Source organism: Protopterus annectens, chromosome 2.part2 (genome assembly GCF_019279795.1).
Source record: "Protopterus annectens isolate FY-2018-M chromosome 2.part2, PAN1.0, whole genome shotgun sequence".
Classification (NCBI taxonomy): Eukaryota; Metazoa; Chordata; order Ceratodontiformes; family Protopteridae; genus Protopterus; species Protopterus annectens.
Genome location: NC_056730.1, coordinates 768673303 through 768697494, shown reverse-complemented (window position 1 = coordinate 768697494; position 24192 = coordinate 768673303).

Here is a 24192-nt window from a genome sequence, read left to right as displayed (position 1 = left end):
GGGACAGGTCCTGCTACTCCTATGTAATGCGGTCGCGCTGACATGCTGTGGTACACCTTCTCTGGGTATAACCAGTGACGGTGCATTGCGGGACAAACACGGTCTTCAGCGTATCCTTTGCTCCTGGGACAGGTACACTTAGGGCTTCGTGGGTTGTATTTGCTTCTCCGTTTAGTTGGGACGGGTACTATGTGGCATACTCTACGTGTGTTTCATTCTGCACGGACCCTGGCTGCTGCCATTACTATTATGGGCAGACCGTGGCAGTCAGCACATTAGGTTGCTCACCGCCTGCCAGCTTAGCCACGCCTCCGGACGCATCCTACTTGGGCTCGCTCACGTACACTGCGCACGTGTCTGTGGTTGCGGTGCACTCTCATTACTATGCATATGGCACTACTACGCCGTCTATTCACTGCACCGCCGGCGCAGCCCTTACGCCGGCCTTGCGCCGAGCTTCATGAATCCCGGGGACTGTCTGGGGCAAACATATCATTAAGCAATAATCCATGACTGGGTGTGGGTATATCAGGATTTACCCATGGTTGGCGCAGTTTGATCATCAGGGTGAAGTTCGAGTGATTAAACAAAGCCAACTGTCAGTAAATCATGAATATGCCCGCACCCATTCAAGGACTATTGCTATTATAGAATAACATTGTTTAAAAAGGAAATCGCTTACCTTCCTTAAATAATGTCTTTGTATAAGAGCATTGAAGTGCTCCTCTGTGTTTGTTTTTCATTCTTTACTGATGTACTCTGCATAGTAGCCGCAGTGATACGGCGGTAGCATTGTTACCTCACAGCAAGAGGTTCTCCCGTTCGATTCTCGGCGTGGCTTGGGAGTGCCTTCTGTGTGGAGTCTGCATGTCCTCCCCGTGGTTGTGTAGCATTCAAAAGACATGCGTGCGAAAATGGGCGTGCCTTCGTTGAAGGTTGGTCGTCAAGCTGGCACCTCGGCATTTCGTAAAAATCTACTGCCAATCATTAGTGGACCGAAGTTCCGCTGTGGCGACCCCTTACTGGGAAAAAGTTGAAAAAAACAAACAAACTGATGTACCCTGCATGCATATGATACTTGCATCCACACTTGCATAGTACATCAGTGCAGTGCAGAAGAAGCAATGGAAAAAAAGAGACTCTCAGTTGCTTTATTTTTTTCTGTCAAGATTTTACAAAGGGACAGTGTAGAAAAAGTAGGAAAATCAGGTATGTTTCTATTTTTTTTTTTTTTTAAAGAACTTGCTTGATTTTTCTTCTGTTTTGCTCTGTTTCTCAGCATATTCCAATATTTATTTATTTATTTGTCCACAGTATAAAGCTAGGAATCCAAGTGTCTTATAAAAAATGGTTTTAATAAATGAGCAAAGCGTTCAAGTAATAAAAAAACTTTTTCAATGTTTAAATTCAATTCATAATGTCACGTCCTGAAAAATACATGTTTTTATCAAAACCACCAGCCTATCAGAAAAAAAATCTACACATCACATGATAACTATCTAAAAGGCATTTACTGCATTTTAAAATATATTTTAAAACATCCTAAAATCTAAATATATTTATCATCTATGTGTGTGTGTACATCTATATGTATAAATGAATGAATTAATGAATAAATAAGTAAACACAGCCCAGGTTAAAGTACATAGCTATAACAGAATCATAGTTGACCTTACTTAAATTTTATAAATAACCTTGCTTAAATTTTAAAACTGGCTTGATGTTGTTTATAGTATTCAATCCTGGTGCAACATTGGCTCGAAAATAATTAATCCATTTATACTCGGCTAGTTCTGTTTTGTTTAATAAGTCACCCCCACATTTGTTGATAAGCCTTTTGAAGAACCCTAAACTTACATTTTTGTTCTTTACCCATTAACCCAACCTGTGTACGTAAAACATTAGTATCTACACCTATGAAGATACCAGATAAGTGAGAACCTATTCTTTCTTTTAACTTTTGAATTATTTTTCCTCTGTAACCAGGAAATGTCTGACTGGGTAAAACCCATTTTCAGTGGAGGCCTGGGGAGAAAAGCTTTACATATAAGTTACACATGACGTAAATTTATAATTGCATGATAAAAACATTTATACATGGGCTTGTTTACATGATGTTTAAATATCTTTGAATATTTCTTACATGAGCATAGCATTTTAACACAAAGAGAGAGAGAATTTAGCATAAATTGGCTAATCATTGAATAGAGAAGTAACACAAACAGCAGTTAATGTATTTATAGATCCAGCAAAAAAAATAACTTGCAGATCACTAAAGCCAATAACTCTGCTGGTGAAGCACTATTCTCTTGTACCATAGCCTAATTATGGAACTCCCTTCCACCCACAATTACCTCCATACCATCATGCACCCACTTCAAAACTTTACTAAAAGTGCACCTACAAACATGCTGGTTATGCCCTTGCAACTCCCACTCTAATATCACCCATCCCATCCAACCACTACCTTTCTTTCCACTCCACTAACTACCTTGATTATAGCAAGCTCAGATGCTCATAAGCCTAGTACTTATTATACAGCAGGAACTTCTTATTGTAGCATTTGTTAATGTCTGTTATGTACTTCACAGATAAAGATTCTAGTTGTCTACTGATGTAGTATGTTCTTCACCTGTAAATATGTTGTAAGTAATTGCTATGTTAAATTGTTAATCGCTATGTAATCCAATTTAACTACTGTCTGTTTATTTTAACTGTGGAGCTTTTCTCCCCGGGCCTCTGCTGAAAATGGACCTACATCCAGTCGGACACTCCCGGTCAACAAATATAAATAAATAATATAGCATGATGGCTGCAGAGAAATGATCAAACTGGGGTGTTTTTGAGTTTAGTAATAATTTACAGACAGACAATTGGAATGTAGCTTAAAAATGGTAAGAGAGGATAGGAAAGGAGAAGTTATGGAAATAAGCAGAAAGATAAATGGACAGAGGAAGAATTGTAGTGATAGTGTGACAGAAGAGTGGAAAGTAGGAGTTTAGGAAATAAGTGCAGTATGAGGAGGAGTGATAAAGTACAAAAATATTGGAAAGCAAAGTGGCTGTAAGAACTGGAAAAAATAAACTGAATAAAGCTAACCAGGTCAGCATAAAGAAAAGGGCCATCTTTGGCATATGTGCTGTTTTAAGCAAATTTTTGAAATTGTTTGTTTTCTCTCTTTTATAACTGTGTGGAGATTGCATTCCAGAGTTTTGACACATAATTGGAGTAAAGTGAGTCTCCAGCAGTGTTGAATGTGTTACTGATACATGGCAAGTGTTTAATGCTAGATTGAAGATCTCTAGTGAGACAATTGTACAGTAGAGTATTTTGTAATGCTAGGCATTTGTCTGGAGTGTACAACATGTTATAGGCAATGATTAATTGTGAGAATGTCAACAGGCTTGGGAGTTCAAGACAATTTAATTGTTTTAATGCAAGGCAGTCGTATGTTTTATAAGGTTGGTTGATTGAAAATGTAGCTCTTTTGTAGCAGCAGGATGTTAGTTTAGTTTTCTATGTAGTGTTGATATTTGTAAGAATATGAGAAGTATGTAATAGATAAAGAAGGGGGCATGCTGCTAAGGTAATCCTTGCTTGATCTGTCAAGTAGTGTTTGGCCCTATAGAGGGATCAAAGTTTTTGGTGAGCTTTCTTGATGGAGTGCAGTATGTAATGATCAGATCTGAGGTTGTCATCTATTATGACTCTGAGCAGTTATGTTTTGATTATAGTTTCTGCTTTTGTGTTATTACTTGAGATAATATGAAATGTGCATTTCTGGTAAAGGTGTCGGTTTGGAGTAAATAGTTTGTTTTTTGGCATTAAGCAGGAAGTTAGAATTTTTTAGTCATGTAATTTTGTTATGGGTGGGGCAGAGCAGATAAGGATTGAATCATTAGCATATTGTACAAGAGTGGCAACTGTTGTAATGGTATGAAGTTTATTTATCAAAATATAAAATAGAAGGGGGACAAGTATTGACCCTTGGGGAACACCAAAAGAGACTGGCTGAAATGCTGAAAGGTTTGTTGCTGTTTAGTTGCCTGCTGATGGTTGCATAAATAGCTGAAGCCAGGAGAGGGAGAGATAAGTGAAACTTAGCTTTGCAAGTTCAGAGAGGAGATTTTGGTGGGACACTTTGTCAGATGCATTGGACAGGTCAAGGAAAAGTGAAGAAATAATGCTGCCTTCATTTCTGTATTGGTTTACTATGTTAGTGAAGTTGAGGAGGGCAGTAGTGGCATTATGGTTGGACCTGAAACTGTGCTGGGTGTTAGAGAGGAGGTTGTGTTTGGTTATATGTTTCATAAGCTGAGAGTGAATACATTTCTCAAGGATTTAGAGAGAGGTGATACAACAGCAATAGGTCTATAGTTTCATAACTCTGTTGAAGTACCTCCTTTGTGAAAGGGTATAATAGTGGATTTTTTTCCAGATGGATGGGGCATAGTTTTCAGTTATTGACTGGATGATTAGAATGGAGACAGGTAAGGCTAGTGCTTCTGCACCTATTTTGAGGAACCCATTGGGATGGTTTTTGGCAGCTGAGGTTGTTGCTTTTAATTTGGCTAATAATAATGCTGCTTTAAACCAAGTTTCCGTTACAGCACAAATGTTGATGTTCTCCATTTTGAGGAGTGCTTTGAGCAAGTGCATCTTGAGATTTAGACTTCTAGCGTTGAGCAGAATGACCCACAGATTGTATTTATTTATAGCTGTTAAGGTGATAATTTGGTCTTTGGAACATCGCCTTAAAAAAGGCACTATAGGAGCTGGCAAGAGCCTTAGCCAGTATCCGGAAACCCAGGGATGACAGATGCAGGCCATCTCTGGTAAAGCATCGAGGTCTGTCAGTCATGTCATCCCAAGCAGACAGATACTGGATCCCCTTAGAATGACATCATAAACTTAGCCAATTGTTGAAGTCAATCATTTTTTGCTTGTACTGTGGTATCATTTTGGGGGATGGTAGGATGCTGCTCAGGGCTAGGGTCAAACCTACCTGGGCCACATAATCCGACAGCTCCTCCATGTCTCTTTTCATTTAGTCCAGGGAGGTGCATCTCAGGTCATTCACACCCACATGGACAGTGACAGAGTCATACTTGTACTTGTTGTGGAATGACCTGAGTGCGTGTGTTCTGTATCAGATTCTGGCACCTCATAGACAGCTGACTGTTACCTTCTCCTTATTCAACCTAGTGAGTCGGACATCATGTGTGCCTCACTATTGAATCATCTATGATAAGTGTATTGGGCAACCTGTTTTGCCTCAGGGGCTTAGGTTGAGGGACACACTGTGTAGGTGTCTTGTGGTTTGTATTGTGTTATGGTGGTCGAGTGCATTTCTGCCTTGAATGTCTCTGCTGTTTGGGTAGATTTATACTGAGAGCCTCTGCAAAGGTGGGTGTGTGGTTTATGTTTTAATGTGACAGCTGTGATGGTGGGTGTTCTGGATGGCTATGTATTGCATGTGGTGTGGTGCAGGTGTAGACCTTCTCCTGTTGACCATCTCTACCAGTCTTGGCTTGAGAGTGCATGGCTTCCAGTTTGGATATGTAAGTGCATCTCTCACAAGTCTGATTGTTGGGAGGTAAGAGGAGGGGGTTGCCTGTGTACATGAGGCAGTTGCTACACTGTCTCAGAATGCTCAAGTTTACCAGGTTAATAGGAGAAAACACAGGGAACTGACCTTTAGACATGTCAGGAGGGATGGTCATTATTACTAACTACTGGAGCCGTTTCCTTATATATTCCTTTTTTAGGAAAAATGTCACTCACGGTGTCTGAGTCTGTACGTAGCACTGCCAAACTCTTGAGGAGAAGCATACATAGACCCTGAACATTTAAGGATGAAGTATTTAGGCAGATATTCTGAAGTTAAAAAGAAATCAAGCAGTACTTACTGAAAAGTAAAGAATTAGCTTGTTAAGAATGTTGAAAAGAGGGGAGTGGCATGAATGGCTACTGCCCGGCTACTACTAATGCTGGTCTCAGCACAGCTTCACTCTGTTGGGATACAATACTTCTTTGCTTCTTTCACCAGAAGCAAAATGTTAGCACCAATCCCAAGAAGAGAAGCAGGCCATGGTGATCCACAGTCTTGTCCCAGATGATGCAAGGGTCTGCAGGCTTGTAGCCTTTTTCTCTTAGATGCCTCAAATAGCAACCAGACCAATCAGGTACGTTAAGCACAGACACTCAATCTTCAACCAGAAAGAGTCAGGAATCAATGCACTCTGCTCCTACTATCACCAGGATCAGAATATAAGCACATATTCCAAGCTGTCACCTATAAAGCAGTTATTAAGCTTTCTGATGATCAGCAGTCTCCAGGAAATAATGTAACTGCACTCCTTCTCCCACCAGGAGAAAACAGAAGCACTAATCCCAAGATGACTACAAAGAGGCAGAATGTGGGCTCTCCAATAACTGGTGGTCTTGCAATAGATGCTTAAAGGTAAGATGAAAAAATGTTTTATCCTAAACCACTGCAGTGTGCACTACATGAGTTAAATGTGAAAGTAGGTAACTTAAGTTTTACCCATCTAAAAAGTTAAGTTTTAGTGGAGAGTCACTATTTTTAAAACAGCAAGATAGATTGAAAGGGGGTGGTCACTTTTGTATTCTGGTACTATGGAATACAGTAGGATGGCCAATACATTTAAATAGTTGAAGGGGAGTGATTTCACAAAATGATAATTTTGTGCTTACTTGACACCAGCCAGTAAAAGCAGAGAGGAAATGAGATACATGGTCAAAATAACATAAGGGGCAGGCAACTAGAAAGACAGTGGTGCTTAAGAACACAACAGTAACTGGGTCCATAGGTGGAAAAAAATTTTGTCTGACTCACAAGAGACAGAGCTGTGGTCTCCTTTCAAGTTTTAATTTGCTGTTAAAAACAGAATACAAGTAAAACACAGTGTAAGGAAGATAAATCTCAGTATACAAAATAGAAAAAGGCAATAAAGTAATGAAAAATACAACAAATAAAAAGCAAGCTAACCTTTCCCCCACAGCAAACTGTAGCAGAGTCTGGGTGAGCCTTTCCAGTGCATGTGTATATTATATGTAAAACCGACACACATTTATATAATGCACTTGCAAATACACATGCGCACACATGTAAGTGGGTGTTTAAAACAGTCTTCTTGTGAGCCAGCTGACTATATGCCAGGTGACATAAAGGTTTACACCTAACCTCTTGAGTTTGTCAACAAGCTCGAGCAGGGTATTGTGTCAAATGCCTTGGTCAGGTGCAGGTAGGCAGTGCAAACCATTTTGCCCTCATCTGTTGCTTTGGTGACTTTCTCAAAGAAGTCCACCAGGTTTAGTAGGCAAGAGCTGCCTTAGATGAAACCCAGCTTGGTTGGGTCCAGTGTCTGTAGGTTTCCTATGTCATTATTGATCATTTACATGATAACTCTTTCCTTGGATTTGCATATAAGACTAGTGAGACTTATGAGGCTGTAGTTTCCAGGGGCTGTAGATCGCCCACTTTTGGGCAGAGGGATGACAATTGCTGTTCATCATTCATTAGGCATGAAGCCTGTTTGGTGGCTACATTTTAAATATGATTGATCATGTTTCATGCTATGGGACACTGTCTGGGCTCAGCAATGCAGTGTTCTTGGCCTTACAGAGGGCATTGAGGACCTGTTCCCTAGTGATAACGGGGGTTATATTTGATGATATTTCCTGGAAGGAGATTGAGGGAGAGGGAGGGCCATTGTTAGCTGAATTTGTCCACCAATAGGTTTGCTATATCTTCTGGCTCAGTATATGTGGCTGCATTAACAATGAGCTCTGCACACATTTGTATACTGACTTTGAGGTTGCAGACACAGCTAAAGAATGCCTTGTGGTTGTCCTTGTTCTGGGAGGCCAAATTTAGCTCACATTTGGCTTTGATAGATATTATTTTTTCCTCTGAGTAATTTGTTTACTCTGAGAGTGCTTTTATCCTGCTGGGTGGTACACCTCTGAATTTTTGCCATGACTTTCTTCCTTCTGTTATAGAGCCTACTGATGTTATAATTCCACCACAGTGGCTTGTTTTTCTTAGTTAGTTCTGTACTTATGCCTGATGAGTACAGCTGCCTCCATGCAGCTATTACCATACTTGTATAGAGTTTCTGTGAACAGTTATGTAGAGGCAGCAGTGTTCTTGGGGTTTATGGGGGCTTGAATTTTTGTCATGTTATCACTTAATAGTAGGAAGGTAGCCTTAGAGTAGTTCCTGAATATTCTAGGATTAGCTGGGGTCCTGGTTTTTATTTTTACTTCAGAGGAGAACATTTTGTGGTCTGACCTTTCCTGAGAGGATGCTACATTAAGTGATTTGCATCAGGCTTCCATATTAGTGAGGACAAGATCCGGTGTGTTTGTACCCCCTTGTTGGTGTAATGACAATCTGATCCAGGGAGATTGTGTTTACAAAATCCAAGAGTCTATGTATCTGCATGTTTGGTGTCATATATGATCCCCAGTTAATACTGTGGTAATTAAAGTCACTCATGAATATGGTATTGGATTGGATGGTGTGTATTTTCAGTAAGCTTAAATACATGTTATGGGTTTCCTGGGTCACAGAAGAGACCCTACAGCTTGCAAGGAAATGGTATGTGATTTTTGCCCATGGTAATTTGAATGTGGAGAGGCTCAAACACATCATCCTCTTTGACCAGCCTCAAGGTATATTTATTATGTAAGTCGAGACGCATCCACGATTAGTCCCTGTCTGTGCAGTAACTGGTCTGTATCAGTGGCTTTAAACCATATCTCAATGGCTGCACAGACATCAGCATTCTTAAGGGTAAAGACAGAGCTTCTAAGCATTGAGGTTTTTGTTTAGACTCCTAGTATTGAGTTGTAAGGCTTGTAGATTTTCTTGCTTTTGATTTGCTATTCCGGAAGAACTTTCAGTTTGGCATTGCCTAAAAAAGGCACTATGGGTGAAGATAATGTTTTAGCTAATATTCAGAAGCTTAGAGGGAGAGGTACAGACCATCCCTGGCAAAGCAATATGTTCTGTTGACCATCTCCTCCCATGCTGACAAATATTGCACCCCCTTAGAATGACACCAGAAACTATGCCAATTATTAAAGTTAGTCATCTTGGAGAAGGTAAAATGCTGCTCAGTGCTAAGCTCATACTAGCCTGGGGCACATATTCCAAGAGCTCCATGATGTATGTCTTCATATAGTGTAGGGAGGTAGATCTCATGTCATTTACACATGTCATGGACTATGAGTGAGTCATACTGGTACTTGTAGTCCAATGAACAGTGCGCGTGTGTAACGTGACGGATCCTGTCTCCTGATAAGCAAGTGACTGTGATTTTCTGCTTACCAGGCCTGGTGAGAGAGACATCAGTGTGTTTCATGATGGAATCTTCAGTGACTAGAATGTTGGATTATGTGGTGGGTTGAGTTATGGGCTTAGAAGTAGAGGCTCCATGAGATATGGCTGTATATGTTCATGTAGGTGTTGTTTTGAAACAGTGTGTTTGGGGTTGCTGAAGGGGTTTGTTATGCGTACTTGTCTGGGAGGTCTTTGGGGTTTAGGTAGGTTACATTTAAAGTGCTTCAGCATATGTGGGTCTATGTGTTTGCTTTGAATTGTGTGTGAGGAGTGCAGCATGTGTACCACTGACAACCTTACTGATATTAGGAGTGTTTTTATGTGAGAGCTTTGCCTCCACTGACATTGTGTAAATGCATCTCTCGCATACCATATCAGTTTGTTTGAGAATTAACAGTCTGTTAGTAAATATGAGGCAATTTCTACATTGTTTCAGGAAGTCCATATCCACTGAGATGGTAACGGAGGTAGTGGCAAAGTTCATATCCATGGCAACAGATCCATTTTTTATTGATTAGACAGTTGGAGACATTTTATTTGTTTTGTTGTGTTTGGTCATTTTTTAATTGTAAACAGATTTACAAAGGACTGTGATAAATATGATTTTTGTTCTGTAAGAAGTTTGTGCCTGAGTAAATATTCATTTTCAAGTCATATGGACTCTGTCTTCTGCTTGTACCTTATTGGTCTTATGTAACACTTTTGAGATACACACACACGCACACACACACACACACACACACACACACACACACACACACACACACACACACACACACACACACGTATGTGTGTATATGTGTGTGTGGGTGTCAGGTGGTTTTGTACATGTATGTATGTGTGTGTGGGTGTGTGTGTGTATATATGTGTAGGTGGGTGGCTGTGTACTTGTATGTATGTGTGTGTGGAATCTCAAATTTCAGTATCCCAAGACCATAAAGGTGAAACTTCAAAATAGCGAAAGTGCATAAGCGCGAATTCGAATATCTCAAACCCGCACTTATGCATGTACGCTACGTTTCATTACGTGAAGTGTTTGGCTGGGATGGTGTCCAGAATTTAAGGTGAGTGAGTGTATGTGCTTATTTTTGTAAGTTGTACATGTGGGTTAGGGTAGGGAGGTGGAAGTATAAGTGTCAGTGTTGGTGGATGTGTTGGTGTTTGTCTATGTGTGATGTGTGTGAGGAACTGTAGAATGTCTGGGTGTGAGTTTTTTTTTTTTTTTAGTTTGTGCAATCTCGGAATTGGTACATATAAGTAGGAGGGTGTGGGAGGTGCAGGGGGGGCTTGCCCTCCCAGCTTACATGTAGTGTAGGGTTGTATAGTTTGTGCGCTGTGGGTAGAATGGTGTGTGTGTGTCGTTTGGTGTATGTATGTTTGTGATTGTGTGTTTCGTGATTTTGGGTTTCAGGATTGTGAGTTGTTCGCCTTTATAGTTTCGAGATACTGAAATTTGAGATTTCAGTATTTCATGATTATAAAGGGGAAGCATATTTATATATATATATATATATATATATATATATATATATATATATATATATATATATATATGTGTGTGTGTGTGTGTGTATATATTGGGTCTATCTCACATCATCGAATACGTGAATATCGAACTCTCACATGAGAGAATATTCACATACTCAAAGTTTATGAACTTTTTTTGTGGTACAGTGAAGACTGGGATTTTTGCCCTTTTCTTACTGTAGTGCGATCTAGGAGTAGGAATACATATTTAGCGGGGATGCGCCCCCCCCCCACAATACCGTTTTCGAGTATGTGAATATTCACTCATGTGAGTGTTCGATATTCACATATTCGATTATGTGATATAGACGCTATATATATATATATATATATATATATATATATATATATATATATAGATGTGTGAAAAAGATGAGTGGTCATTGAGGGGGCCTATATTTTGCAAGGTTGTGATATTGGATTTTAATGTGAAGAGATATTGGATTTTAATGTGGAGAAGCTGAAGTGAATTGTCTTGTTTAACAAGTCTTGTGGTAAATTTATTTTTTATATAAATCAAGACACCTCCACCATTAGTCCCTGTCTGTGTGGTAGCTCCTTCAGTGCTGACTAATTTGCACCCCCTTAGAATGACACCAAAGACTAAGTCAATTATTAAAGTCAGTCATCTTCTGTTCATGTTGTGGCATCATCCTTGAAGAAGATAAAATGTTGCTCAGTGCTAGGCTCATACCAGCCTGAGACACCTATTACAAGAGCTCCACAATGTATCTATTCATATAGTCCAGGGATGTACATCTCAGGTCATTTGCACCCACGTAGACTGTGACTGAGTCATGCTGGTACTTGTGGTCCAATGACCTGAGTACATATGTAATGTGGTGTATCTTGGCCCCTGATAAGCAACTGACCATGATGTTCTCCTTACTCCACCTGGTAAGAGAGACATTGGCTAGAATGTTGGATTCTGTGGTGACTTGCATTATGGGCTTAGAAATAGAGGCTCCATGAGATGTGGCTGTATATGTTGATGTGGGTGTTTTAAAAGAGTAAATTCAGGATTGTTCAAGGAGTTTGTTATGTGTTCTTCATCTAGGAGATGTTTGGGGTTTAGATATGTTGCATTTAAGTGCCTCAGAATATGTGAGTCTATGTGTTTGCTCTGACTTTTGTGTGATGGATGCAGCATGTATACTACTGACAACCGTGTTAACATTAGAAGTACTTTTATGTGAGGGCTTTGACTCCAGTGACATTGTGTAAGTACAGCTTTCATATACCATATCGGTATATTTGAGAATTTACTGGTTGTCAGAAAACATGAGACCTTTTCTACATTGCATCAGGATTCCGTTTTCCATCAAGCTGGTAATGGAGATGTTGTGTACTCACTTTTAATTGTAGGCATTCTTTTGCAAAAGACTGTAATAAACATTGTTTTTTTTTGCTCTGTAAGAAGTTGGAGCCTGAAAAAAAGGGTAAAAAGTGTCACACTCCTCTAATGTTGTAAATAGCTACATATGTGTTAACACAATCTGCATGCTTTCAACTTTTAACTTGGAATAATTAGGGAAAACCTTCCATATTAGGTACTCTTAATAGTGCTATTAACTCAAAGTAATTTCTACATTTAGGAAGGATGGAACACAAGTTTGAGAACAAATTAGATGTGATCCTTCAGATTGAACAGACCTTATAGGTACTTGTGTGTATGTGTTTTGGACCTTTATGGTTAGACCTGAAAATGTATTACTTTTTGGTTTCAAGAAATTAAATAAATATGTATATGCATACATACAAACACACACATAAATGAAATGTTTAGCAGTGAGGCTTCAATAGCAAGATGGAGGAGGGTTACAAATGGTTTTCAGTAACTTCACAGAAACCCAAATGTGAACCCCCCTCCCCCAACTGGCTGTGGTTTTTGTGTTGTATCTAGTGCTGATGGCAGATAAAATTACATGCTAATAGCTTGTTTTTGTATTGCACAGGGACCAATTTGCACACATTTAAAGATCATCACTTGTGACTGTTCTTCTGTAACATTTAATTAAATTGCTTGCTAAATTAGCTCAGGGCTATGCCTAGACAAATTTGGGTATGAATATGTGAGCAAAGGATTTAAACTTAAAGTGGCTGAAAAAAATGTGTTATGAACTACAGCTGAGCTAATACATTTTGTATTATTTATTTATTTTTATTTTATGTTAATCAGGCAGTACATAACATAGGTAGACTCCCATTAGTAATTCTACCTGTTGATACATATAACAATGTCAGAAAAATGAAACTTTGATTAAGGTGCATTTTTTCCAAAGAGAAGCTCATTCCTAATTGGTCTCCTACCTTTTCCTACATTCCATTATAACACATTTTAGTTGTTATATGGATTCCTGGATTGCAAAATGTTTTTGTTTCACAGCTTTCTGAGGAAAACAAATTCATGCATTTTCAACTCACTGTAGAAAACCCAGATAGGATCATAATAACTTACTTTGTTAATGGCCAAAGGACCTTTGAACCACATGCTCCAGGGACCTAAACCTTGTCGCCACAATAAACAGAACATGCTGGAGGGCTAGATTCCTGTCCCAGAGACTTCCTATACTCTGGAACAAACTACCCATTCATGTCAAGCAAAGCTCCTCATTGGCCCTCTTTAAGAAAAATCTAGACGACTGGATGGGAAATAGAAAATTCACCCCGGGGATCACTTCTGCGGCACTGCTTGACAGGGGCACAGGAAAATTATTTTCTTGGGTGGTGAAAGCCAGGAAACCACTTTGGCTAAGCTTATATAGGCCCCAGGGCCGATTGCCTAGTACCTACCTATGAAACTTTTTTTCTTATTTTTTGTATTGTAAAATTTTTCATATCCGGATATGTTTGCCTATATTTCTCTGCAGATATCTTTGGTGCCACTTTTTTGTATTCATTTGTTTTGATTTCTCCTTTGCATAAATATTGCACCATATTAAATTTCTTCGTCTTTCCCATGTCCATATTTCTTCTTCAGATGTCTCCCATTTTTTCATGTTTCTTCTTACTTTGGGGGTTCATTGTGTTAGGCTTTCTAAACTAAATCTTTCACTTTGCAAGCATTCCTTAAGTTTAGCTTCTATTTGTTTAACTTCTACTTTACTAATCTTCTGGTTTGCGTTCCCTCTTTGTGATCTTATTTTTTGTATTGTGAAAGTTTCCATATTTATTTATTTGACAGTTGTTGACCGGGATAGTCCATTTGAGCTTGTGCCCTTTTTCAGTGGAGGCCCACGGAGAAAAGCTCCACAGAAAAGGATACCCTTGCCTGTATTTCTCTTCAAATATCTTTGGAGCTGCTTTTTGTATTGATTACTTTGGCTTTCTCTTTTGCGTAGATATTGCAGTATATGAGATCTCTCATTCCCATGTCTGTTTTTTATGCCTTTCAAAAATCTCAAGGTTTTGTTCATTATCCTTTTTCTACTTTCTCTGTTGCTTCTTTTTCCAAACAGCCTGAAGTGTCTTTGTCTATATAACATTTTTCTTGTATCTATTGTATTAATGAATACAAATTTGCATTTGAAGCTTTTGACTACTTTTGTTGTGTATTTTTCTTTCCTCTAATTTCTCTCAATCTTTTTGAACATCTTCTGTTTGGGAATTCTGGGCTTGTTGCATAACAGTAATAATACATAATTTCTTTCTTGTCCTCAGTAGTCCACTCTTATCAGCTTTATGGCCCTTTACTGGCCTATCAGTTTTTGTAGACTACTACCGCCTTCTACAAAGTGGGGGGGGGGCTTCCTCCCCCTCAGCCTTGCCTAAGCCAATTGTAGGAATATTTCTTTGGCTTAAAGATTCCACATAGTAATTTTTTCCAGTCCTGGAACCAGTGTGCATATGAGGATCAAGCACTTTTTTTATCCTGGGACATGTTTACCCGGTTCTCTTTTTTTTTTTTTAACCTATTTCTGTCCATGAGATCTGGTATATAAAATACAGTATATATGTGGTTTACCTTCATTTGTTCGACGTCCTTCCATTGAAAGGATTCCCGCAAAAACCTCTCAATGGCGACTCACATATGTTCGAATAGCTACAATGCAAATGCATTTAGCCATTCAAACACATGGATTAATGTCGAAAATGGTTTTCAGCAAAACCGTTTTCAACATTTGTACTTGGAGGCTTTCCGTGATTTGTTCAATTGACTCGCGGAAATGTCTGATCGCACAAACCATTTGTAATCAAATGAAGGTAAACCTATATATATATATATGGATCTAGGACTTTTGGACGAAAGATCAAACGTCCAAATCCATAATTACAAATATACTTTACCGAAAAAGCACTTTCGTTAAAGTATGTTTAAAAAAAAACATTAAACCTACTGCTATGCAGAGGGGCAAGCCCCCCCTGCACCCCCACACCCCCCTACTTTATTATTTACACTCCGAGGTCGCAATACAGTGCTGAAAAGGGAATTTTCCCTTATCCGCACCGTAGTACGACTGGCACAACCAGCATACTTATCTGAAAGTGCTGCTTTGGTGAACAGCACTTTCGGTTAAGTATGCTCGGTGATTTCTGCTTTGCTGGAAAGTGCAGCCGGGTATCTGTACGGATCCCATATATATATATATATATATATATATATATATATATATATATATATATATATATATATATATAAATCACTGTTGTACCCAGTAAAGTGTAGCTTATTTAAAGAGAAGCTCATTGCTAACCAGTATCCTAACTTTTCCTTCATTCCACTGTAGCTGATTTTGGTTATTTTATGTATTAATGAATTCCACCATGCTCTTAGGTTCATAGGTAGGTACTAGGCTATCTGCCCAAGGGCATTTATAAGCCTAGCCAGAGTGTGTCGGCTTTCGTCACCCCATTGATTAATTAACTGATCCTCTGTCAAGCAGAGCCAATGAAGTGATCCCAGGGGTGTATTTTCTGTTACCCATCCACTTGTCAAGGTTTCTCTTGAAGAGTGTTAGTGAGGGGCTCTGCCTGACATAATTTGGAATTTTGTTCTAAAGCATGGGGAGTCTCTGTGACAGGAATCTATCCCTCCAGCATGTTCTATTTATTGTTGTGGCGAGGTTTAGCTCACTAGAGCGCGTGGCTTGCAGTATCTTGGATTTCTTTAGGTGGAGCATATCCATCAATTCTGAGTTGAACATGGCTTTGTAAGTCAGGCAGAGATCACCTCTGAGTAAGCGATATGCCACTGAGTACAGCTGGAGGTTTTTCAGTTGGGCTGCATAGGACATATGTTTGAGACCAGTAATCCTCTTGGTGAGGTTCTTTTGTGGTCTTTCCAGCTGTTGGAAGTGTCTTGTGAGGTACATCCCAAATGGGGCATTGTACTCTATGATGAGTCTAATGAGTGATGAGTAGAGGGGCACTATAACCTCTTTATTTCTAGATGCAAAGCCTTTGGTAATTAGATGGGCCACATAGAAGGATTTCCTAACTATTTTGGCAATATGATTGTCAAAGGAGAGATTACTATCTACCTGGGTCCCCAGATCTCTTATTACCTCTTTTGTATTAAGGGGGCTGCCACCTATGTGGTAATTCGTGGGTGTTTTGTTTTTCCCAAACGAGATGACCATGCATTTTTTGGCATTTAGCTTGAGGCCATGACTTTGACACCAGGTGTCCGTCTCAGTAAGGCCCTTTTGGATGATGTCCATGTCAGCTGGAGAGTCAGTTATGGCTCCCAGTTTACAGTCATCAGTGAACTTGGCTAGCCATAGTCCTCCTGTGTTTGCCTGTACTTCTGAGAAGTATATGCCGAACAATAGGGGTCCCAGGACAGTGCATTGTGGGAAACCACTTGTGACTGGTTTAGAGTCGGACCTGGAGCCCGTTATTCTTACCGTGTGAGTTATGTCTTTAAGCCAGTTGGCAACCCATCTCGTGATGTAGGGGTTTATGTTCAGGCTGGTGAGTTTTTCTGTAATACCCGAGTGGGGAATGGTGTCAAAAGCCTTGGCGAGGTCAAGGTAGGCTGTGTGAACCACCTTTCCCTCGCCTATGGCCTTGGTGACTGTCTCGAAGAAGTCAACCAGGTTTAGTAGGCATGATCTGCCCTTAAAGCCGAACTGGGTCGGGTTAAGTGTTTGGTGGTTCCCAATGTCTTTGTTAATGAGTTCCATGATGATGCACTCCATAGCCTTGCAGACCAGGCTAGTCAGGCTTATGGGGAGATAGTTACCAGGGTCAGTTGTGGCCCCTCCTTTGTGGAGAGGAATAACCGTTGCTGTGCACCATTCTATGGGCATGTAGCCTGTGGAGAGGCTGAGGTTGAACAGCGTGTTTAGGTGGGGGGTTAGTTCATTCTGTAGTTCATGCAAGACGCAGCCTTGGACACCATCTGGTCCCATTGACGCTGTGTTTTTGGCTTTTGAAAGGGTTGTTTTCACCAGTGCATCAGTGATTTTTGGGACACTACACTTTTCCGGTATTGTTGTGGGCCCTTTTGGAGGTGAGAGGGGGGTGAAGTTTGCACTGAATCTATCTGCCAGGATGTTGGCAATATCAGTAGGTTCAGTATATTTTGTGCTATTTTGCACTAGTTCAGTGCATATCTACGATTTGCCACTTAGATTCTTAACATAGCTAAAGAAGGCTTTGTGGTTATCTTTTGAATCCTTGGCTATTTTTCTTTCAAAGTTAGCCTTGGATGATTTCACGAGGGACCTTGGTTTCTTACTGATACTGATCAGGGATGTCTTTCCTTCTTGGGATTTGCTTTTTTTTCTGAACTAGTTTCCTCCTTCTATTGTGTAGCCTGTTTATAGCAGATAATCTTGTTTCGCAGATTTCTGAGGAAAGTAATTTCATGCATTTGCAACTCACCAGAAGAAATCCACATAGGAGGTTAACAGGTGAATGGCCCAGGTGCCTTTTTAAGCCTAGCCATTCATGCCCCAATTTTCTCAATTATCAGTGCCCAGGACTAGAACATCTTTGGTATATTCCTATGCCTTAGAGCATCTACAAGTCGCTTCTGTCCATGAAGGCCATAGGTGACAATTAGGGGTGAATTTATGATTTTGCATGCATTGGTCCAAATGTAATTTGAATACGCTTTAGAGAAGTGCTCTGTTTGACTTAAATGGTGAGTTTCCAGAGAAGGGGTAATCTCTAAAACTTGCAGCTATTTCTCCAACATATTTTGTTTATGTTACAGACGAGGTTCAGATCATTAGGTCAGGTAATTCTTGTGCTGTTTGTTAATGTGTAGCAGATTCATCAGGGCTGGATCAGAGAATGCCTTGTAGGTTAAGCATAGATCGCTCCTTAGTAGTCTGTGGGAGACTGAATACAGGGACAAGACTTTGAGGTTGTCCACATAGGACATGTTATTAAAACCCTGCATTCTTTTAATGAGGAATCTCTGTGGCTGCTCTAGTTGTTGCAAATACCTGGTCAGGTACATGCCGAATAGTGCATTGTACTCGATTATTGGTCTAATGATGGCTGAGCATAGTGGGACTATGACCTTCTCAGATCTTGATGCCATGCCATGACTTATAACTTGCACCACATAGAAGAATTTTCTCACCACAATGGACTGTTGATCAAAGTTCAGGTTACTGTCAACCTGAGTCCTCAGATCACTTACCACTGGGTCTGCTCTTAGCAGAGTGTTATCAATGTTGTAATTTGCAGGGGTGGTTATCTTCCCATAAGGTATACATATGCATTTTTTTGCATTGAGTTTTAGGCTATGGTTCTGGCACCAGTTACTTGGCTGTCAGACCCCCATCAAGGATATCTACATCTTTGGATGAGTCTATCATTGCACCCATATTGCAGTCCTCTGGAAATCTGGTCAGCTAAAGACCCTCTATATTTGCTATGACTTCAAAGAAGTATATTCCAAATAGGAGAGGTACCAGTACTGAGAACCATGGAACACTGCTAGTAAGAGACCTATTGGTGGAGGTGGATGTCCCCACCCTAAGTTCATATAGGTTCATAGGTGTATACTAGGCTAATGGCCCCTTTTACAAGCCTAGGCCATAGGATTACCCTGGCATCATGCCACCTGACCTTAGTTCCCTGTGCCTCTGTCAAGAAGAGTCACTGGAGTGATCCCCGGGGTGAATTTTCTATTTCCCATCCACTCATCAAGATTTCTCTTGAAGAGGTTATGTGAGGCGCTCTGCTTGACATGTATAGGAAGTCTGTTCCATAGCATGAGCAGTCTCTGGGTTATGAACTTGTCCCTCCAGTTTGTTCTGTTGATTGTGGTAATGAGGTTGAGGTCTCTGGAGCGTGTAGTGCAGAGGGACTGGGATTTCTTTAGATGTAGCATTTCTAACATTGCTGGGTCAGACATGGCTTTGTAAGTCAAGCAGAGATTGCCTCTAAGCAGGCGATATAAGACAGAGAATAGTTGGAGTTTTCTGAGTCTGTCCATATAGGATAAGTGTTTAAGGCCTAAGATCCGCTTTGTGAGGTATTTTTGCAGCCTCTCCAGTTGTTGTAAGTGTCTAGTGAGGTATATGCCAAATGGGGCATTGTACTCGATGACTGGCCTAATGAGGGAAGAGTAGAGGGAGACAATGACATCTTTCATCCTGGATACAAAACCCTTAGTAATGAGATGTGCCACACAGAAGGACTTTCTGACCACACTGGCAATGTGGAGGTCAAAAGAGAGGTTGATGTCAACCTGTGTTCCCAGATCTCTCATGACGCCTTCTGTGTTCAGTGGACTACCATTGATGTGGTAATTCATGGGAACCAGGATTTTCCCAAAGGGGATGACGGCACATTTTTTGGCATTGAGCTTAAGGCCATGGTTCTGACACCAGTCATTGGGCTCAGTGAGGCCTTTCTGTAGGATGTCAACATCACTTGGGGAGTTAATTATGGCTCCCAACTTGCAATCGTCTATGAACTTGGTCAGCCAGAGCTCCTTTGTGTTGGTCTAAACTTCAGAGAAGTAGATGCCAAACAGGAGAGGACCCAGGACCGAACCCTGTGGGACTTCACTCATGACTGGTTGACAGTCTGACGTGGAGTCAGCTACTTTCACACTGTGGGTTCTATCTGTGAGTCAGTTTGCAACCCACCTAGTGATATAGGGGTTGATGCCTAGTTTAGTGAGTTTTTCTATGAATCCTGAGTGGGGAATGGTATCAGAGGCCTTGGCCAGATCAAGGTAGGTTGTATGAACCACCTTGCCTTCATCCGCAGATCTGGTGACTGACTCAAAGAAGTCGATCAGGTTGAGCAGGCATGACCTACCCTTCACAAAACCAAACTGTGTGGGTTTCAGAGTTTGGAGGTTCCCTGTATCTTTGTTTATTAGGTCCATGATGATGCATTCCATAGCTTTGCATATCAGACTTGTCAGGCTAATGGGGCGATAGTTCCCAGGGTCTGTAGTCGCTCCTCCTTTGTGGAGAGGGATGACTATAGCAGTACGCCATTTGGTAGGGACAAAGCCTGAGGTGAGGCTGTGAATGAACAGGGCACACAGGTGAGGTGCCAGTTCACCCTGCAGTTCATGTAGAACACAGCCAGGGATATTGTCAGGTCCCATAGAAGCTTGGCCTTGGACAGTGATGTTTTAACCTGTACATCAGTAATACTGGGTGACTGGCAATCTACTGGTATTGTGATAGGTCCTTTGGGGGGGAGAGCGGGATAAAGTTGGCACTGAATCTGCCGGCCAGTATATTGGCAGTATCTGTTGGCACAGTATAGGAGGTACCATTGTGCAGTAGCTCAGAGCAAATCTGAATATTACCATGGAGATTCTTTACATAACTATAGAAGGCCTTGTGGTCATCTTTGCTATCTGCTGCAATTGTTTTCATAGCTAGCTTTAGAGGATTTGATGAGGGATCTCAACTTTTTGTTGAAGCTGATAAGGGAGTTTTTCCAGTCTTGGGACTTCACCTTATTTCGCATCAGTTTCCTTTTTCTGTTGTAGAGTTTGTTTATGGCAGGGGACCACGAGAATTGCTTCATTTTGTTTTGGAGGAAAGCATCTTGGTTCTATTGGGTATGGTGATATCCATGCATTTGTGTACGTGTTTGTACAGGACATTGGTGCATGATTCAGTGGTCATGCACAATTGCATGGATGCTGTGAAGTTAACCATCTCTGTTTTAAGGAGCCCAGAGGTTGCTTTGGAGAAGTTTTTCATGGTGGTTACCTTTGCGGGGGGAGGGAGGATTTCCAAGGTGATTAGTTTCTGGTCAGATATAACCAGGGAAGAGTTGACTATTGGTATAAAGCAATGGTCGCCCATGTTAGTAATGGCTAGGTCAGGGATGTTGCTACCTCTAGTGGGAGTAAGAACGAGCTGGTTCAGGGCATTGGAATTAATGAATTCCAGGAAACGTTGGGCAAGTGTATTGGCACATGAGTAGTTTTCCCAGTTAATGGAGGGGTAGTTGAAGTCACCCAGTATGAGAGTGTTAGGTTGGACCCTAATATTCTCCAGGGTGCTTACAAACATGGAGTGTGAGTCTTGGGTCATGGTCAGGGGCCTATAGCAGTCTACGATGTGAATCACTGCCTTACCCAATGTTAGCTGCACCTGAAGTATCTCTGATGTGTTATGTTGGGCTACCAGTCTGGAGGTGTGTGCATCCTTTATGAATATGGCAACACCACTGCCTTTGGAACTTTGGTCCAAGTTCTGGGGCCAAAAGGTGTAAAATGAGTTATAGCCTGGTAGTGCAGGGGTGCTTTCTGCTGCCTTGAACCAGGTCTCTGTTACAACGTTAAACGTCGATGTTGTCCATTTTAAGGAGTGCTTTGAGTGAGTGTATTTTGAGATTAAGACTTCTAGCATTGAGCAGCATAACCCACAGATTGCATTTTTTTGTAGCTGTTACGGTGGTGATTTGGGCTTTGGAACACTGCCTAAAAAGGCACTATATGGTGGCAAGAGCCTTGGCCAGTATCCGGAATCCCAGGGGTGATAGATGCAGGCCATCTCTGGCAAAGCATTGAGGTCTGTCAATCATGTCATCCCAGGCAGACAGATACTGGATCCCTTTAGAATGACACCAGAAACTTAGCCAATTGTTGAACTCAATCATTTTCTGGTTGTACTGTGGTATCATTCTGGGTGATGGTAGGAGGCTGCTCAGGGCAAGGGTCATACCCGCTTGGAGTACATAATCAGAGAGCTCCTCCATGTCTCTTTTCATGTAGTCCAGGGAGGTGCATCTCAGGTCATTCACACCCACATGTACAATAACAGTCATATTTGTACCTGTTGTTGAGGGACCTGACTGCGTGCGTTACGTGGCAGATCCTGGTATCTGACAGGCAGCTGACTGTTACTTTCTCCTTATTCAACCTAGTGAGTGGGACACCAATGTGCCTTACTATCGAGTCACCTATGACTAGTGTGTTGGGCATGCTGTTTTGCCTGAGGGGCTATGGCTGAGTGGCACACTGTTTAGGAGAGTTATGTGTCTCATGATTAGTGTTGTGTTGTGGTGGTCGAGTACTCTTCTGCCTTGGAGGTATCTGCTGTTTGGGTAGATTTTTATTGAGAGCCTCCGTGAAGGTGAGTGTGTGGTTTGTGTTGTTACCCATTAGCTTGACAAGCCTTATCTGCAAAGCCATGGAGAGGATCATAATGGAACTCATAAATAAAGACATAGGGAACTTGCAGACTTTGGATCCAACCCAGTTTGGCTTTGTCAAAGGCAGATCCTGCCTCTTAAACTTGGTTGACGTTTTCGAGACAGTCACCAAGGCCATTGATGAGGGAAAGGCAGTCCATACAGCCTACCTCGACCTGGCAAAGGCCTTCGACACAATACCCCACTCAGGTATCATCGAAAAACTCATCAGCTTGAATGTAAACCCATACATCACAAGATGGGTTGCAAACTGGCTAAGTGACAGAACCCACAGGGTCAGAGTTGCTGGAGCCATGTCAGACTCAAAGCCTGTCACAAGTGGTGTCCCACAGAATCAGTCCTGGGTCCACTCTTGTTCGGCATCTACTTTTCTGAAGTAGAAGCAAACACAGGAGGGTTATGGCTGACAAAGTTTGCAGATGACTGCAAACTGGGCCATAGTCAACACATCTGACACAGATATCCTCCAGAAGGGCCTCACAGAAATGGATAACTGGTGCCAGAGCCATGGCCTGAAGTTAAGCGCCAAAAATGCATAGTCATACCCTTCGGGAAAAACAAGGTTACCCCTAGCTACCATATAGGTGGCAATCCACTGAGCACAGAAAAAGTCATCAGGGATCTGGGGACCCAAGTTGACAGTAGCCTTTCATTTGACACTCATGTTGCTAAAGTAGTTAGGAAAACCTTCTATATCACCCACCTGATCATGAAGAGATTCACATCTAGATCAAAGGAGGTCATCGTCCCCCTGTACCCATCACTCATTAGACCTATGATTGAGTACAATGCCCCGTTCGGAATGTATCTGACCAGACACCTGCTGCAGCTTGAAAGGCCCCAAAAGTTCCTCACCAAAAGGATAAAGGGTCTCAAAAATATGTCTTATGCTGCCCGACTGAAAGAACTCCAGCTCTATTCAGTCTCATACCGCTTGCTCAGAGGTGACCTGTGCCTGACATATAAGGCCATGTCAAACCCAGATTTGATGAATATGCTTCAACTCAAAAAATATAGATCCCTCAGAACCACAAGGGCGGGAGACTTAAACCTTGACACGGTTATAAATAGAACGTGCTGGAGGGACAGATTCATCACCCAGAGACTCCCTATGCTGTGGAACAAAATCCTGGTACATGTGAGGCAGAGCACCTCGCTGGCCTTGTTCAAGAGGAATCTTGACCAATGGATGGGAGATCGCAGATATACCCCAGGGATTACTTCAGGGTCACTGCTTGACAGAGGCACAGAAAAATGATAGGCATAGTTTTTATTCAAACTAAAGGGGTGGCGAAAGCCACATAACTATGGGCTAGGCTTATAAATGCCCTTGGGCAGATAGCCTAGTATGAACCTATGAACCTATGAACCTATGTGAAGGCAGTGTTGGTGTGTGTTCTGGAGGGCTATGTGTTCCATGTGGTCTGGTGCAAGTGGTGATCTTCTCCTCTTGACCAGCTATTCCGGTCTTGGCTTGTGAGTGTGTAGCTCCCAATTTGTGTAATAAGTGCATCTCTTGCAAGTCTGAGTGTTGGGAGGTAAGAGGAGATGGTTGTCAGTGTACATGAGGCTGTTGCTACATTGCCTCAGGATGCCCATGCTCACCAGTTTAATAGGAGAAAGTACAGAGACCTGACATTTAGACATGCCTGGAGGGTTGGGCATTAATAATAACTACTGGAGTTGTTTCCTTGTAG